Raw genomic sequence first — 17,728 nt, 5'->3', positions numbered from 1 at the left:
GCAAAAAAGGAAAAAATTTCGTAACGCTTTTTCGTGTCATTTGCGCCGCCCGGCGTCCATGCATTGACTTTACATGTAAGCTTCACGCGCAAATATTGCGCAACTCTTTTCTCACGGCATTAAACGTAAAAGCTCCACCCGACACACACGGATGCCCACGCTCAGTCCGATTGTAAGGCGGCTTCCATCACACACAAAAGCAGTTGTCATTCGCAGGAAGTCTTGTTTCCGTTCCTTCCTCCCTCCCTCCCTCCCTCCCTCCCTCCCTCCGTCTCTCTCTTTCTTCCCCTGCTATCTTTCCGTGTTGACCTCTGTGTTCGAGCTTTCCCGCATGAAGCAGAACGATAGATAAATCCTAAGTGATATCCCGGGCTGAATGCTGCTGCGGGGGGGAACATAAAGACAAACTGATATTCATATGCACAACAGCTAACATATAAACACTGTTTATGGGCTCCAGAGGAGACGTGCAGACATCGTACCCGCTGATGGAGAGTCACTGCGAGGCTCAGGCGAGCGGCGAGAGAGAGATTTGAAGAGGAGAGGATTGAAGGCAACGGATGGGTGAATTAGGCGAGGAGACAATAAATGAGAGCTTAAGGGTGTGGTGACACGAGGCGGAAAGAAGAGACAGAAGTAAAGGATAAAAAGGAAGAGTGGGCGAGAGAGACGAGGAATGGGATGTGATCAATTTTGCTTCCTCGTCGCCCTTCGCACTGAGGACGGAGCGTCCTCCGGATAGCGCTCAAACTTCACGCCAAGTCACGCCACAGAGCGGGGCGATATTTCACCATAATTCGGGTCAGCAGCGTGCATACATCACACACCGACCCATTCACTGTTTCCTACCGTAAAATTACAATTATTTATAACACACTTCCGGAGATTCATTCTCCACCCGCCACCAAAGATCCGCACTATTTGGCGTCCAAGACAAACGGCGCGGGACGGGAACAAATCTCTTTCGGTCCCAGAGGAGCGCGGTATGTTCTGGGCCGCATCGAGCTCCCCGACTTATTAACTTCTTCGTCGGGTTCTCGGCGGTTGTCGATAAGGATATTGGACGAGGAGCACAATATGGAGGGTTTCCTGGCGCTGTAAAGACGCCGCCGCTGCTGCAGGAAATGCTTCAGAATTGAGGCGGATCGATAATTTCTTGAACTACCTCGGGCGAGGAAAACAGTGGTGGAGATGATTTTTTTTTTTTGTTGTAATTGAGAGGAAAAAGGGAACGGACAAGCACAGGGTTTCTCTATTTTAATGCAACGTCCGAGAGGCTGTGTGTGTGTGTGTGTGTGTGTGTGTGTGTGTTCATGAGCAGTCGAGTGGACGAACAAGAGGGTGAGAAAAGGTTTTTTTATTTCCAGTCATGGCACACTGGCGGAGTGGACCGGCCTTGAGGCGTTCAGGTGCAACGGTTTGGTTGAAAGGTCCTTTTCAGGCAGGACAGCCGGGCAAAAATGGTCGGACGGAGACATCTTGTTCACGCCGCTCGCTGCACAGCGAGGCCCACCAAGAGCGAGCGAGAGAGAGAGAGAGAGAGAGAGAGTTGTCAGCTATGAAATTGAACTACGGAGGAGATATCTCAATTTCCGTCACAGACCGGGGGATTCAAATCTATACTTTATGTAACGGCGTCGGCGTACAGCGCGATAATGTAGCCGACATGAAGAACAACAGGAGAAGGAATCTGCTGCTCCGTCACAGTCTCCGCCTGCGAGGCCTCGCTCTCCACCCGGCTGTCGACATCAAGAAAAAGGCGTTCAGAACGGTAGTTGAAACGTATTTTAAAATATGTTTCCGTGCTGAGTTTCGGTGAAGAAAGTTTTTTTTTTTCAGCCGTCAGCGAATGCATCTTTTGCACTTCGATGAGGAGAAACACTGTGTGGAAGGGAGCAACGTACAGCTCTTCTTCATGGCTGACGTCTGTCCTCGACGCTCACTACCGACACGTCCGCCTGCGTAGACATTAAGAAACCTGGCTGCCAAAAGAAAGAAGAGAAGAGCTCGTGTTCATCGTCCCAATCATCACGATCAAAGGTTGCAAACTTGATATTGGTCACTGCTTGATGCCGTAGTGTCGACGCCCCAACTTTGAAGCGAGCGTCTTCACCAGCGGCGGCCATCTTTTATTTATCGTCTGTGTTTATTTCTCACGCGCGATGATAACCCGCTTTGTTTATATCCTCAGTGAGTGAAAGGAAACTATTAAACTATTGAATTCACACAGTAGCTTCGTTAAATTTCTGTGGGTTGAGTCACTTGTACTTGTTTTTTTTCGATTATGCGGAAATATATATAATTCTACACATAATACAATGTATTTGAATATAAATACAGTGTCGATATTTGTCAAAAAAAAGATTGGGGACCCACACAAGTGACCACAAAACGCTAAACTACCATGAAACAGTGCCGCCGTGCCGAGGTTACACGAGGCATTGTGCGTTTATTACGAGGTAGCTCAAACGTTGAATACTTATCCGAATTCTCCAGCTGGCATTTGAAGAGATTACGCATTAAAATATGATTTCATGCTTTGAATTGTTGTTGCAACTGAACACATCGTTGGGTTCTCACATGCGTTTGGACCGGGGGCTTCCTCTCATCCGGCCGCCGTGCAGCTACGCTGTGATTCGTTTTGGCAGCAGCGTATGACTCAGCAAAGCAATCATTGTTTTGGACGTTCCAGCGGCAGCCGCTCCCAGACTTTTAACACAGCTAATTTCCAAAATGGCCGACAGGCACGCGTTGGACGCCTGGTCGGCTTTTGGTTAAAGGACGCCTGGTGGACCGGGACGTGTTCAGACCTCGGTCCATCTTTTGTTTCGGTCGGACCGTCTGGCTGCAGCTGAGAGGCGGCCAAGGCTTTTCCCCCCCCGGCAGCAGCGGCGGCGGCGGCGGCGGTGCTCTGCCAATGCTACTGTTTGTGTCTTTTGTCATAATATTGGATGTGAAAAAAAAGGCTCGGAGTGGTTTTCCTGTGTCCCAGTCACGTCGCCCATCTGTCACACAAAGAGGTTGGATCTGTCGATCCAAAGTTGGGGAAAATACTTTGATTCGTTGAGTTATTTGAGCGTTAAAGTAGATTTTTGGGGTTTTTATGGCTGCAGCATGTAGCATGTAGCATGTAGCATGTAGCGTAGGACTTCTCTTAAACTGTTACCAGGAGGCTTTGGGCGCCAGAAAGAAGAGGACGCGGCTCGAGTAACTTCTTTTTGTTGAAGCTGCATGAACAGTTAGCGGTTTTACCTAGCTAGCCCTCGCTAACCCCTCAGCTAGAAAAGGCACACGTTAAATAAAACACAATACACAAAACTTTCATTCACTTTTTACTCTTCTCAGGTTTCAATACCACCTGACAAACCAAAAAACTAACACTGGAAAAGGTCTCGTATGACCCGTGAACTAAATACTAGACTCCAATAGAGTCTGGAGGTCTCGCGTCAAAGTCTCAGACGAGCTAAAAGAGGCTAAAAAGCTCTTAAAAGATTACAAATAGTGATTCTCTTTGTTTTTTTTGTCCACGACTGACATTGTATTTGATTTATTTCGAACTGTAGAACACAGGGAGTGAAAGTTGTTGAAAGCAAAAGCCCTTTAATGAATCTCCTAAAGGACTGAAAAGCGTTGGCATGTGATAACCCACTGCAGGCCTGCGTTGGGGACCCTGCGGGTCTGGTCGACCGAACACTACGAGTAAAGTCACTTGTAATTCCTTACCGGCACTTAAAGGATGAGATATTGATCGCTGCACACGACCACAACTTATTTCCCCCTTCCCGCTTTACGTAAATCACAAAGTGATTGACAGGTCCCTATACCTCCCCAGTTCTCCATGGAAAACCCCGTAATGGTGGTGGTGGTGGTGGTGGTGGGGTCAACGCTGCTTTCCAATCAGCATCATCTGCTCCTCCTCCAACAGCAGTTTGTGTGAACAGTGGACATTTCCCCCTCCCCAACAAAACCAAACCATACTGCTGCTTTCTCTCTCTAGCGCGCCTGAGATTGCGCGGGACGCCTAAGTGATTAGTTTTGCAGCGGCGGCACTAATGGCTCCGGGGTAGATTGTAGAGAGAGAGGGAGAGGGAGAGAGAGAGAGAGAGCACCCTGGAGGTCCTCGAGGAGGAAAAGCATTCAGCCCCGGCGGCGATTTAATTACGAGGGGCGGCCGGACGCCGCCGCCGCACGGCTACGTTCCCTCGCGGCGGCGTCTCGCTAACGAACTCCGTGGAGTCGAGTGCCTTTTTGATTGATCCGAAGCCATTTTGATGTGGAGGCCGAGAGAGACAGACGGAGGGGAAGGTGGAGATAAACGGGTGTAGAAAGAGGGCGAGAGGGAGGAAGATGGGAGGAAGATGAAGGTGACATGGGAGCGAGACGTCTGAGTGGATGGATGACCAGAGAGAGAGAGAGAGGGAGAGTCTTGTCACAACACTTTCTTCCTCCAAAACGACACCGGGACGAGCGCAACACAGACGTACCGACAATAAACTACACAAAAAAAGTTGTCGTGGCTTTCACGTTATCGGGGGAGCGGAGCTGTGCGGCATTTGCATGAGAGGGTATTACCGTCCGAGCCGGGTGGACGGCGGCGATGGCGAAAGCAGATGAGATAAAGCTTTCATTCTCTCTCTCTCTCTCTCTCTCTCTCTCTCTCTCTCTCTCTCTCTCTCTCTCTCTCTCTCTCTCCACCCCGATGCCACACAAACTCTCCATTTACTGCTTACTCGCTTCTTTCCTCCCTCTCTCTCTCCCTCTCTCTCTCTCTCTCCATCTTTACTCAGGACAGACGCCGTCTCTCTTCCAGCGTTCCTCTCTTTCTCCCGGTGTGTGTGTGTGTGTGTGTGTGTGTGTGTGTGTGTGTTTAAATATATATTTGTTGTGCCCTTCCCTTCTTTCCTTATCTGCTCCACGGGAATCCCATCGTGAGAACTTTTTCAATTATCCCGGCCTCCTTCTACTTCTGCGGCTTCGGGGACGCAGGCAGTGTTTTGGCAGGATGAAGCGTCCGCAGGGGAACGAGGGAGAGGTTTATACAGAAGAGGGAGGAGAGGAGGTGAAGTTGAGGGAGAGATTCCGCAGTGACTCCGTTCCAACGAGTCATCTTTCTTTCTTTTTTTTTTTATTTTTACGACTCCAATCAAGTGTCCTTGAAGCCTAAATGGACTCAGATCCTGCTCCCTCGTCCCGGCTGGACGGCCGCGATACATTTAAGCGTAATATAATACCTGCGCTCTTCATTATGTGCACAGGTGTTAACGACCGTCGCCCCGACGCCGTCAGGTTAGAAGCAGACAATGTCCACAGACACACACAAGCAGACACACACAAACACACACACTTCCCCTTCTTTCCCCCTTCTGGGTCATTCTCTTTCTCTCTCGTATCCTCTTCCACACCTTTCATTTTCCACCTCTCTCTCTCTCTCTCCCTCACACACACACACACATTCTCCCTCTCAAACACACACACACACACACACTCACACACACACACACTCTCACACACACACAGTCTGGAGCGTTTCCTTGGCAGGAAACCACTGCAGTTTGTCACACACTGTGCAATATGGTGCAGATTGCAATCACTAAAAGAGTATTTCTATTTCTCGCCGTTTCTCTCTGTCCATCTTTCCGAGTGTGTGTGAGTGTGTGAGTGTGTGTGTGTGTGTGTGTGTGTGTGTGTGTGTGTGTGTGTGTGAGAGAGAGAGAGATGAGGATGAGAGAGAGACAGACAGAGAGACAGTTTAAACTTGCTGAGAAAGTAACCTTGCAGAGAACTCTCGCTTAAGTCAACTGTCACCTCTGTGTGTGTGTGTGTGCGCGTGTGCGTGTGTGTGTGTGTGTGTGTGTGCGTGTGTGTGTGTGTTTCAGGACAGTTACAGAGTTATATGAGTGTGTGATTCCATCTGCCAGAGCCTCGCTCGCTGGGATGCTGTGTGTGTGTGTGTGTGTGTGTGTGTGTGTGTGTGTGTGTGTGTGTGTGTGTGTGTGTGTGTGTGTGTGTGTGTGGACCGCCTCCTCCTCCCCCGTCCCATTCCCATCCTTCTTTTTCTCATTAAGACTTGTCCTCTCTCCTCGGCCTGTCTATATTTCCTCGCTCCCGTTTCACTTCCTCTCTCCTCCTCCACTTGTTTGTTTCTCCATCTCTCCTTCTCTCCTTCCCTCTCTCCTTCCCTCTCTCCTTCCTTCCCTCTCATTCCCACCTGTGCCGGGTTGCTGTTCAGCGTGTAACACCCTGACCGAGTCATTTAGCCGCGTTATGACAGGCAGGGAAATGAAATCAGCGCTCGGCCGCGCGCCGTCTTTTCCTCCCTTGTTTCCTCCTTCGTTTCCTTCCTTTTTCACAGTTTCTCCTTCCCATTACCAAACCTGCTGCAGGGCTATTTTTAGTCGGCTGCCACCTTCTCACCGGCTTGTAAAAAAAACCCCCCAACAACCAGAAGTTCACTTTTGGCAGGAAGACTCTGTCGTGATTGCAGGATTGATGAACGATATCGTTATCTGCAGGTGCGTCTCGGCTTGAATAACAACGGGAACCCGAGAAGACTTCCTGCTTCTTCAGCTGAGGACGCATGGATCCGATTGGTTGATCTTCTGGGTCACTCACATGCATGTTAACGTGTTATTTATGTGTGTTTTTAGCCGTGTGCTACAAACATTTATGCAAAGAGAAGCAGAAGAAGAATCCCTCTTCTGCACCACGAGGTCCACGCCGACATATCTTCACTGATATTGAATTTATTGTCATGAGATTTGTTTAAAACAATAGCCTCCTCACACCCTTTCTTCTTTCTTCCCCCCCCCCCTTCTGGAATATTTACATAGAAATTCAAATTCACCGACGTTTGGCTCGCCGCCAAATGCTAATTACATTCCCATCAGCCTCGGCTGTACTTTGTATTTAATTGAGGTAATTTGCAAAAATGTTCGACTGAAACGGAGAGAACACGGCGAACATTATACCTGCTGATGTTGGCGCTCGGCGCCTGCAGCTACGATGTGAAAATAGTCCGAGGACGTGCGTGTACTGGAATCCAACTGAAAGCACGAGATGTGAAGGTCTGTGAAGCGCACAACGCAGCACAGACTCACAACCCGCGGACAAACAGCCGGAGACCTCTCAGTCGTCCGCTGTGAAGCTCTTTCCAGGCAGAAAGCGACGCCCCCTGATGGGATTGTACTGAGTTTATCGGACACAATGAAAGGGGGGGATCAATATGAAATGTGTCCAAAACTGACTTCAGATCAGCCGGCGGAGTCTCTTCATCCTCCTCTCGCACACAGTTTGTGTGACGACCTCTCGAGGCCGACAACGCCGGGTCGTACTGTCGGCCATCGCTCCGTGTTTGGTCCCTGAACGCCGAGCGATGGTGGTGGTGTTCATGTTTCATTCAAAACCTTACACACACACACACACACACACACACACACACACACACACACACGCACATCCCTCTGGAAAAGGGAGCTGGTAGCCCCCCCCACCCCTCCACCCGCCTCCACCCTCCTCAGTCGCCATTACAGGTCTGTGTGGATGGGTTTAGCCACGCTGCCGTAAAGAAGCGGCCGCCGTCGCCTAAAGGTCGGATGAGAGGCGAGGATGTCACGCTCGCTGCTGGGAGGAAAAGTGCCCAAAACTCTGAATGCGAGCCAGGGCGAATGTGACAAAAGCTGGCGCACGGTCGGCTGATATTCTCTGGCAAAATGTACAGTTGGAAAAAGAAAGAAACTTTTTCTGAAATGTCTTTTTTCTTCTTTTTTTTTTTGCGGCTTTTTTTCTTCTTCGCAGGAACAAAAATACTACTTTCTCTCGGAGCTGGTGGCACCATTTCCATCTGCATGTGTTTGTGTGTGTGTCTGTGTGTGTTTTTCGCGCTCAGGGGCCCAGCTTAGGTGACAGATCGGTCCTGAGGAAAAAAAAAAAAAAAAAAAAGACGGCCTGATGTTGGAGAGACGAGTGAAGTTCTGATCCGTAAATGTCATTTTATCTCTTGGCAAACTTTCAAAAAAGCATTCACTCTCTATCTGTCTTAAGGGTGTAGTTTTCCACGCACACACACACACACGCACACACACTTTTCCCCCTCTATACTCATCTGTCAGATGCCTAATCTGATATTAAAAGTACTCCCAAATGCTACACTACCCTTCAAAGCTCCCGTTTTACCTCTGAGACACACGCTGCCAACGACGCTCCCTCTTCCTGCAGTCTTTTCCCGAACACACACACACACACACACACACACACACACACACACACACACACACACACACACACACACACACCTGCACTTTTTCCCTTTGAGCAGCCGCCCTACAAAATGTCAGGTGGGGTCGGCGTGCAGGTGAGTGGAGGATGGGAGCGGAGCGAGGGACGCACACATCAGACACAGGGAGGATTTCACATTTGCGTGAAATCATGTTATCAGACCGGCGCAGAGGGTACGCCAGCTGGGAGAAGGAAGCATGAGGAGGAGAGGGAAGGAGGGAGGGAGGGAAGGAGGGAGAGGAGAAGTTCGACACTGTCGGCTTTCATATCCCGGCTCCCTGGAATTTAACACACATTGGAAAAAAAGCAGCGAATATATTGATGAATTATGACTAGAAAGGCTCTCAATGTGCTGTTTTTAAGTGTGTTGCATGTGCGTGTGTGCGTGTGTGCGTGTGTGTGTGTGTGTGTGTTGGATGTGGACCGGCCAACGGGATTGGGTGTCAATTTCACGGTTACTTTGTCTTGTACGCCAACCTATAAGCTTCAAAGAAATGTCTCGGATAGAAAAAGGGGGGAAGCGTATAATCGCCGACATAATGCGCGCTCGCACATCGCGCTCACGCACACGACGCGTCCACGTGCCGTAATCTCCCCGCTGCGCCGGCACGCGCACGCGCACACGCAGGAGCGCTCACGCTGTTATGCTGTATGTGCGTCGTGTTAGAAGGGCACACACACACACACACACACACACACACACACACACACACACACACACACACACACACGTGCAATATGGGGAGCAGAGATGTGTTTTTAAGAAGAAGACGAAGAAGACGACAACACACACACACACACACACACACACACACACACAGTCTCAAACCTACTGTGTGTGCACAACAACTCACACATTCTGCACCGTGCTATTTTTTGTATTTATTTGGTTATTCTTCATTCTGTATGGGTAATATTAATTATTCATCGCCCCAAATATCATCCCAGGAGATTAATGTGAAATTTATCCGTCCTACTTTCCTCACACACACTATAGCTGCACCTGACACACACACAAAAAACCTGTTTGCTATGCAGGGTGATGGAGGAGGGGGAGGGGCTTGTGACGAGCGCACGACCTAAAGTTGAGTTGATGAAACATTACGGCCGTTAATCAAAACCAGATCATCAATCTCGACACGATTATATCTGAGATATTTTGTAAATTGTGTTGTCGCTCCTCGGGCATACTGAGTGGATGGAGAGCGACAATCTGGCATGCACACAATTTGACATACACACACACACACACACACTAAGTGTGTGTGTGTATGTGTGTGTGTGTGTGTGTGTGTGTGTGTGTGTGTCGGCTCACAAGCCAGCACTCATTGCTCTTTGATGCCCTTTGCATGTTTCAATCAACATCAATCAGCGCCGGCGATGCAGCTCTTCACATTAATTTAGACTGAAAGATGCAGCTGCAGAGAGGAGGAGGACGAGGAGGAGGAGGAGGAGGAGGAGGACGATGACGAGGAGGAAGAAGAAGAGGAGTAGGAGGAGGAGGAGGAGGCGCAGATCAGCGAGTATTGCTTTCATTCAGGTGGAACATAATGGGGTCAAATGCCAGCGTGAAACTCAGTAGCTTCGCTGACCTACGCACATCACACACACACACACACACACACACACACACACACACACACACACACACACACAGACGTACGCACATCTGCTCCCTCCTAATTGAAAGATCACACCTTTAGGAGGCGTTAGTGCCAACTAAGGGAATGAAGTTTGGAGTCGCTCTACTTGTGGAGATCTGACGCTCGCGATCTCTCCTGGCGGATCTCAACTGGAGGTGACTTTGTGGCGCTAAACTCCGCGCTGGCGTTTACAGAAGGGATTATTTGCGCTCTCTTATTTGTGTCGCCGCTCTTCAGCTTCCAGCGGCCGAGTTAAAGTCATCACCGGGAGTCTTTTGTTGTTGTGTCTGGTGGCTGCGAGGCCAGTCTGCGTCTTATCGCTGCCTTTTTGTTTCTGTAAACGTCTGCTGCCTTTTAGCACGCAGCTAAATCCAGTGTTGACTCTTTTATCACACACTCACGCGGACATCAAAGGCCCTGCTACACACACACACACACACACAGAGCCCTACATGTGTACATCCTGATGAATCGCCGTTTAATCCTTTACATTTTCATCGAACAGACGGGCTCACTCCCCCCACCTCCGAGTTATTTTCCACGGCGGCGGAGCGCTCCGATCAGACCCCCCGGCTCGAAGCGCTAATGGCGGATAAGTGATTAGGACCGAGTGCAGAGATATGGCCCATTTACTTGATGCGGCAATTAATACTGAAGCCGAGGTGTAGCACAGAGAGCCTGATAAGAGACTTTGGAAGAGGCCAAAGGCCCGACAATGGGATCCTGATTACGTTTTGTCAACAAAGTAGGCGGGACTTAAAGTCCCGTTGGCGCCGCCGCCGCCGCTGGATTCTGCCAGAACGTTCTCTGCTGGGTTTCTCTGCATCCGACGCGGCGGTCAGAATAAAAGGAGAAAGTGCAAAAGTAACTGGACTGAAACCCATCAGAAAACAAGCTTATTGGCTAAAACCTCCAGGGGGGGAAAGCGTTTGTAGATTACATCGTTTTTGGCAATTTCACTGATGACGAATCTGCATTTTGGAATAGAAAAAGGTCATAAAGCGGCTTCTGACTTGTTTTCGCTCCGTATCTTTATTGATTATGATAATATTCTGCCTCCATGGAGGAGGAGGCGGGTTTCTAAATACATTTGAGCTTCAGGTGAACGACCAAAACACACAGGAAAGCAGGTAGGACGAGGAACAGCAGCTGTTTCTGGGGCTCAAGGACGCTCGAAGGTGATTGGCTGAGAGGGTTTAGTGACAGTTGTGTGAAAGTTACACTGTGGAGGGTTTGACCTCACTTATGTATTTATTTTACGGTTCCCATGTTGTTCGTCATATATATATATATATATATATATATATATATATATATATATATATATATATATATATATATATATATATATATATATATATATATATATATATATATATATATGATTTCCTTAAAGCAATATGGTAACAAAGAAAGGGAAGAACAAGACCGCAAGAAACATGGACGTGAAGGCTTCAAGATCTTTAAAAAGTCAGATTTATACATAATGATATATATATATAATATAAATGTTCTATAGTTATTATATACTAATCCGTAATTATTATACACTATATATAATATTATAGTAATATAATATTATATATATTAGTATATGTAACTTATTAGATAGTATTACATGTAAATTGTAGATTATATTATATTACATAATCGTTAATTGAGAATAAAATATATTATTATATTATTATTGTATGCATTGTGTGTGTCCTTGAGGTCTAACAAACGTGTATATATATATACAGGGTGTGTATATATATATATATATATATATATATATATATATATATATATATATATAATTGTTAACTGAGAAGCGAGCAGTGGTCTCTTGTGGTCTCTTGTTTGTTTTCTTGACCTTTAACCTCCTCGACCTCCTTCCCTCCCTCTGCGGCCGCTACACAACTCTTGTCACTTTAACGCAAACACATTTCCTCTAAAGCTGTTTGCTGAAAAGGAGTCTCTCTCTCTCTCTCTCTCTCTCTCTCTCTCTCTCTCTCTCTCTCTCTCTCTCTCTCTCTCTCTCTCTCTCTCTCCCTGTGGCCCCCTGGTGGGCTCTCTGCATGACGAGCGTCTCCCTCAGTGCCAACAGGGTCAGATGTACAAACACACTCACTTACAGTTAATACTGCAGGTGTGTGTGTGTGTGTGTGTGATTCTGGTGTTGAAACAATAGTACGTGTGTGTTTAAAAAACCCCTCTTTAAGTCTTTATGCGTAAAGCTCTGAAGGGAGAGGTTGCTTCATACAATTACACCTCTACATGGAGGTTGAGTCATCAGAATGACTAATGGAATATTTACCAGGAGAGAAAAAAGAAAAGGGCTCAGGGGCGATATGTTAAGTGCAAAGTTCTTGTAATATTACTCCCGTTTGAAGAAGAAAAAACTGTATCCTCCCCCCTAGAGTACACCACTTAAACCCTGGAAGAAAAATAAAATCCTTGTTTATTTAATGGGTTTCTTAAGTGAGTGGAGCAACGGCGTATTATCCTGTTGAACACATCGGGTGCATCCTCCCATTCATGTGCATTTAGATGGTGCGCAAATCTGGTGTGACTTACTGGAGGAAGTGAACATGAGTAGGCAGGGATTCAGTGCTCATGACAGGAAGGAGGATACGTGCACACAGGAAAACATTGGCAATGCGGTCCTTTATTGATCTGATAGCATCTGTTCTGGTGCAACTATGTTATTACAGAAAAACAGCGAGTATGATGTTGCTGCTTAACAACCTCGCACGCTTACATAGCATGTGGGTGAACCTTATTCTTCAGAGGTTTGACCCCTGTGAGATTAACATAAGCCGTGGAGTGAACTGTGTTTTGGATGAATAATCAAACAACCTGCAAAAAAAAACAAATATGACAGTTCCACTATTATCCCAGGAATAGAAAAACGGAACCAAGTAATTTCCTCCTGAGAGCCATTTACCGCATTTTCGAAAAAAAAAAAAATCTGCATTTGACAGCTGTGCTGCTGTTGTTTATGTTTCGCAGTTCAGGCTCTGATGAAAAACATAGTGTGCGAGGCGTGCATAATCATAATCAAGTAGCTTACAGGCCAAACAGCTGGCAGCCAAGGTCAACGTTTGAATCCCCACAATGCCACGGTGCGAATGCACACTTTTTTCCCGAAAACCTAATACAGTAATTGTCCACTTTTACTGTCCTTGGACGAGGCACTTACTGCTGTCAAGGTTATTATTAGGATGCTTTGCGCGGCTCTGACTGCGTGTGGATGTATAGCCGTTTGCGTTGCTGTAAAAAAGGAACATGCATGCTCAGCAAGTCATGCCTTTAATGCAAGTTTAAATATAGATAGTGCAATGTTGGCTGTTGTTTATATCTATCTTGAGTTAGTGCTGCAGCAGCAGCAACTGCAAAGTAATCCTCTCTTGAAAGGTATTAATTAGAACAACATTAGCACAGTTTATTGGCAGACTGAGCTAATGACAGGCCCAGATGCGCCGCATTTATGTGGGCATATGCCTTGTGTTTTTCTATCTGTGAATGGAAGGGAAAGCCTAGAAAAGGAGCGCCCAACACCCAAAGCTCGGTCAATCATGGAGGTTTTCAACCAACTGCTGGGTCTCTAGACACCGTTTGGGATCCACAGGCCCATATACGGGTCTGTACCTCTTGTTCCCCGTGTTCAAGTGGTCGTATGAACCCCAAATGTGTTCCAAAACTTGTGTTATTTCATATCATTTTTTTCATTATTTATATATATTTGCCAAAAATGGCTCCTCGAGCACTCCCCGAGTTTTTCCAAATTCATGAATTATGACCTTAACAAGATCCAACATACTAATAACACACCTTTTTGGAAAGGTTGTGACCTAAGGAACCTGAATGAAAAGTTTCTTGTTCTATGGGAAAACATTAAGAAGTGGTTTCTCAAAAATCAGGCTTGGGTGACAACGCGTTAAAACAAAACAATTAGTTGGGTTAAACTATGGATTTGGGTATGAATGGATCTTTGGAGAGTACTATTTACCCTCCGCTAAGCCCTGCCACCGCTTCTATGGGCCCACATTGTCCTGAACAGCACTCGCAGAAGATCAGAGGCTTTGCAAATAAAAAGTCGCTTTCAGAGAGAACCAGACAGAAAGTTCTACAATATGCATTTTTAGCCGCAAAAACAGGTTAAAAAGATAAAGACACTTCAATTCGATTTAGTTTATTTTGTATCGCCCAAAATCACAAACACAAAAGTTTTCCTCGGAGGGCTTTACAATCTGTACACACACGACATCCCCGTCCCGGGACCGCACATCTGATCAAGAAAAAAACTCAAACAAAGATAGTAAAAAAAACTTTTACAGGCAAATAAAAGGGAAGAAAAACCTCCTGGAGAGCAACAGAGGAGGATCCGTCTTAACGGATGGACAGAAGCAATAATGTCATGTAGATAGTAGCTAACGCCTAGCTAACGCCTACAGATAGTAGCTAACGCCTACAGATACTAGATAACACCTACAGGTACTAGCTAACGCCTACAGGTACTAGCTAACGCCTACAGATACTAGCTAACGGCTACAGATACTAGATAACACCTACAGGTACTAGCTAATGCCTACAGGTACTAGCTAACGCCTACAGGTACTAGCTAACGCCTACAGGTAGTAGCTAACGCCTACAGGTAGTAGCTAACGCCTAGCTAATGTCTACAGATAGTCGCTAACGCCTACAGATACTAGATAACACCTACAGGTACTAGCTAATGCCTACAGGTACTAGCTAATGCCTACAGATAGTAGCTAACGCCTACAGATAGTAGCTAACGCCTACAGATAGTAGCTAACTCCTACAGATACTAGCTAACGGCTACAGATACTAGCTAACGGCTACAGATAGTAGCTAACTCCTACAGATACTAGATAACACCTACAGGTACTAGATAACACCTACAGGTACTAGCTAACGCCTACAGGTACTAGCTAATGCCTACAGATAGTAGCTAACGCCTACAGATAGTAGCTAACGCCTACAGATAGTAGCTAACTCCTACAGATACTAGCTAACGGCTACAGATACTAGCTAACGGCTACAGATAGTAGCTAACTCCTACAGATACTAGATAACACCTACAGGTACTAGCTAACGCCTACAGATAGTAGCTAACGCCTAGCTAATGCCTACAGATAGTAGCTAACACCTACAGATAGTAGCTAACGCCTACAGATAGTAGCTAACGCCTACAGATAGTAGCTAACGCCTATAGATACTAGCTAACGGCTATAGATACTAGATAACACCCACAGGTACTAGCTAGCGCCTACAGGTAGTAGTTAACACCTACAGGTAGTAGCTAACACCTACAGGTAGTAGCTAACACCTACAGGTAGTAGCTAACACCTACAGGTACTAGCTAGCACCTACAGGTAGTAGCTAACACCTACAGGTTGCGGTGTAAAAGTGAACCACCACATCGCCCGCTGATCCAAACAGAAGATGAAGAAAATATAGAACAACACTGTTCTTGTAGAATCATCTCCTTCTCACCTGTAACAAGTGTCACGATGACAAAACCTGTAACCGTGACATAGCCTGAAGATGAAGAACATTAGAAACGACGACATTAGCGTCTTTTGGAGCAGACCCTGGCTGCAAATGGCCGATGCTACGCTAAGATTGCATCGTAAATAATGGTCCAAACGACCAAAACAAGACCCAGGTTGTAATAAGCTGTGATTCACCTTCCAACGCTCCTTCTGTGGCATCTTACTGCAGCCATTCTGCTCGCCTGCTGTATCCGTCTATGTCCTTGTTCCCGCTTTTCTAATACAGAGCTCATGTCCGTTTTAAAATTACCTCCCGAGCCATTTCCTCCAGCCTTAAAGCCACGAGGAAAAAAAAACAAAGTTGGCGCTGAGAACAAATCAGAAATCTCAAAGCAATTCCCCCCGAGGGAGATGAGTGGGTTACAGTACACAGGACAGGGGATTGGCTTGATACAGCAGCAGCGGCAGAACCACAAGGGCATTTCACTGCTGCATTTCATCTCCTGCTAAATGCTACGTATTCATCTAGTAAGCGAAACAATTTGCTAAGAGGAATTCGGATGACTCGCGTCTACGATGATGATGATGTAAAACCGAGTCGTACGCCACTGTGGAAGGAAACTTCATTTCCGACATATTTGTTGCTCGTTTTCCTCACCAGAAGCGAACTCGGGCCAAAGCGACATGTTCATCTCTCTGCCCCCAAATCAACTCACCCCGAATGCCCCCCCCCCCCCCCACCCCCGAAATCGACTGGCAGTCACATCCACATTAGAGAGGCACTTCTGGCGAGGACAGGCTGCCGTTTGTCACACATATTACCCCAGATTCCAATTGGAGTCTAATGGGCTTTTTTTTTTTTGTTCACTTCTTCTGTCTCTGTCGCTCTTGTTCCCAAATTTTTTCTCTTCTTCGCCCTCCCTCGTCTCTAATTAGCCCCTTTATGCTCGCTCTTGCACTTGAAATCGTTCACTCTATTCTGTGCATTTCCATCTCCTCAGTCTCTCTCTCTCTCTCTCTCTCTCTCTGTCTCTCTCTCTCTCTCTCTCTCTCTCTCTCGGCCGGCCTTTTCCCCCCCGTCGCTCCGTCATCTCTCTCTGATAGAGACGGATGAAAGGGGATATCGGCGAGTCTGGGTTGGAGAGCTCAGCTGATAGGCTAAATCAAGGCAGGTCATTTACTCACCGCGAGCCCATCCATCCTTAAGCGCCCCCCCCCTCCCCTCCCTCTCTCTCACACACCCTCGACTCGACACACACACACACTCCTCGCACAAACACACACCCGGCCCTAAATGACTTCCATCTCTCTCGCTGCATTATTTCACTCCTGGGAAGTCTGCGTCTGGGCTTCAGTATTCAGCACCACCGGAGCACAGAGATCTTTTCCATTAGGGAAGTTGTTCGCTCACACATTCGAGCGGACGCGCTCACTAAAACAAACACACACACACACACACACACACTCCTGAGACGAAGAAATATCACACAGCACCCCGGGTACCCGAAAGCTCCAGACACCTCATTACTGCCGTGGCGTGCTTTCACCGCTGGGGTGTTGTGAATAAATGCCCCCCCCCCCTCCTCCTCCCTCCCACCTGAAGTTGTTTCTGTTTGCGCCCGTGCTCGCTGACTGTTAATGACATCACGCCGCTCTGCATCTGCACTGAGGGAGCCGTCGCTAACGTCGTTGCATCGCTAACTAAATAACCGTCTCATTGGTCCAGCTGCCTGTTTTGGTGGAATTACAAAACCCAGCGAGAGGCCATTTTCCTGCTCCAGACAGCCCCCCCCCCCCCCGCCCCCACCCCAAAATAACAGCTTGTTTTTTTTTTTTACACCTCCGACGTGACGGCGTGATTCCCGCCAAAACGCTTGACGCCACCTCCAGCGGGGTTAGCAAGCCGGCGAAAGGGGAGGAAGATAAAACGGAGAGAGTTATAATCTGGAAAATCACGGCGATGGAAAACCAGCGGCAAGGTGTTTCAAGAAAGCTAACAGGCACACGACGACGACGGCGGCGGCGGCGGCAACGACGGCGGCGGCGGCGGCAGCGCGTTCCCGTTTGACAGATGTGCGGCGTCATCGGGAATCCGCCGCCATGTATGTGCCGCCGCTGGAGCGGACGGATGAGTCAAAAGGGGAGAAAATGCGATTACAGCGGCAATCATAACTCAGATTAGTCTTCCCCCCTGTACCTCTCTCTACTGTTCAACGCGGGGATCAATCACCATCACATTCAGAGCGCCGCCTCGTATCGCACACAAAGGGGGGGGGGGGGGGGCACACCGAGAGGACAAACACGGGAACA

This window comes from Clinocottus analis, unplaced genomic scaffold (genome assembly GCF_023055335.1).
Source record: "Clinocottus analis isolate CAN_PGR_092001 unplaced genomic scaffold, fCliAna1.0.p SCAF_17, whole genome shotgun sequence".
Lineage (NCBI taxonomy): Eukaryota > Metazoa > Chordata > Actinopteri > Perciformes > Cottidae > Clinocottus > Clinocottus analis.
This window is presented reverse-complemented; position numbering follows the sequence as displayed.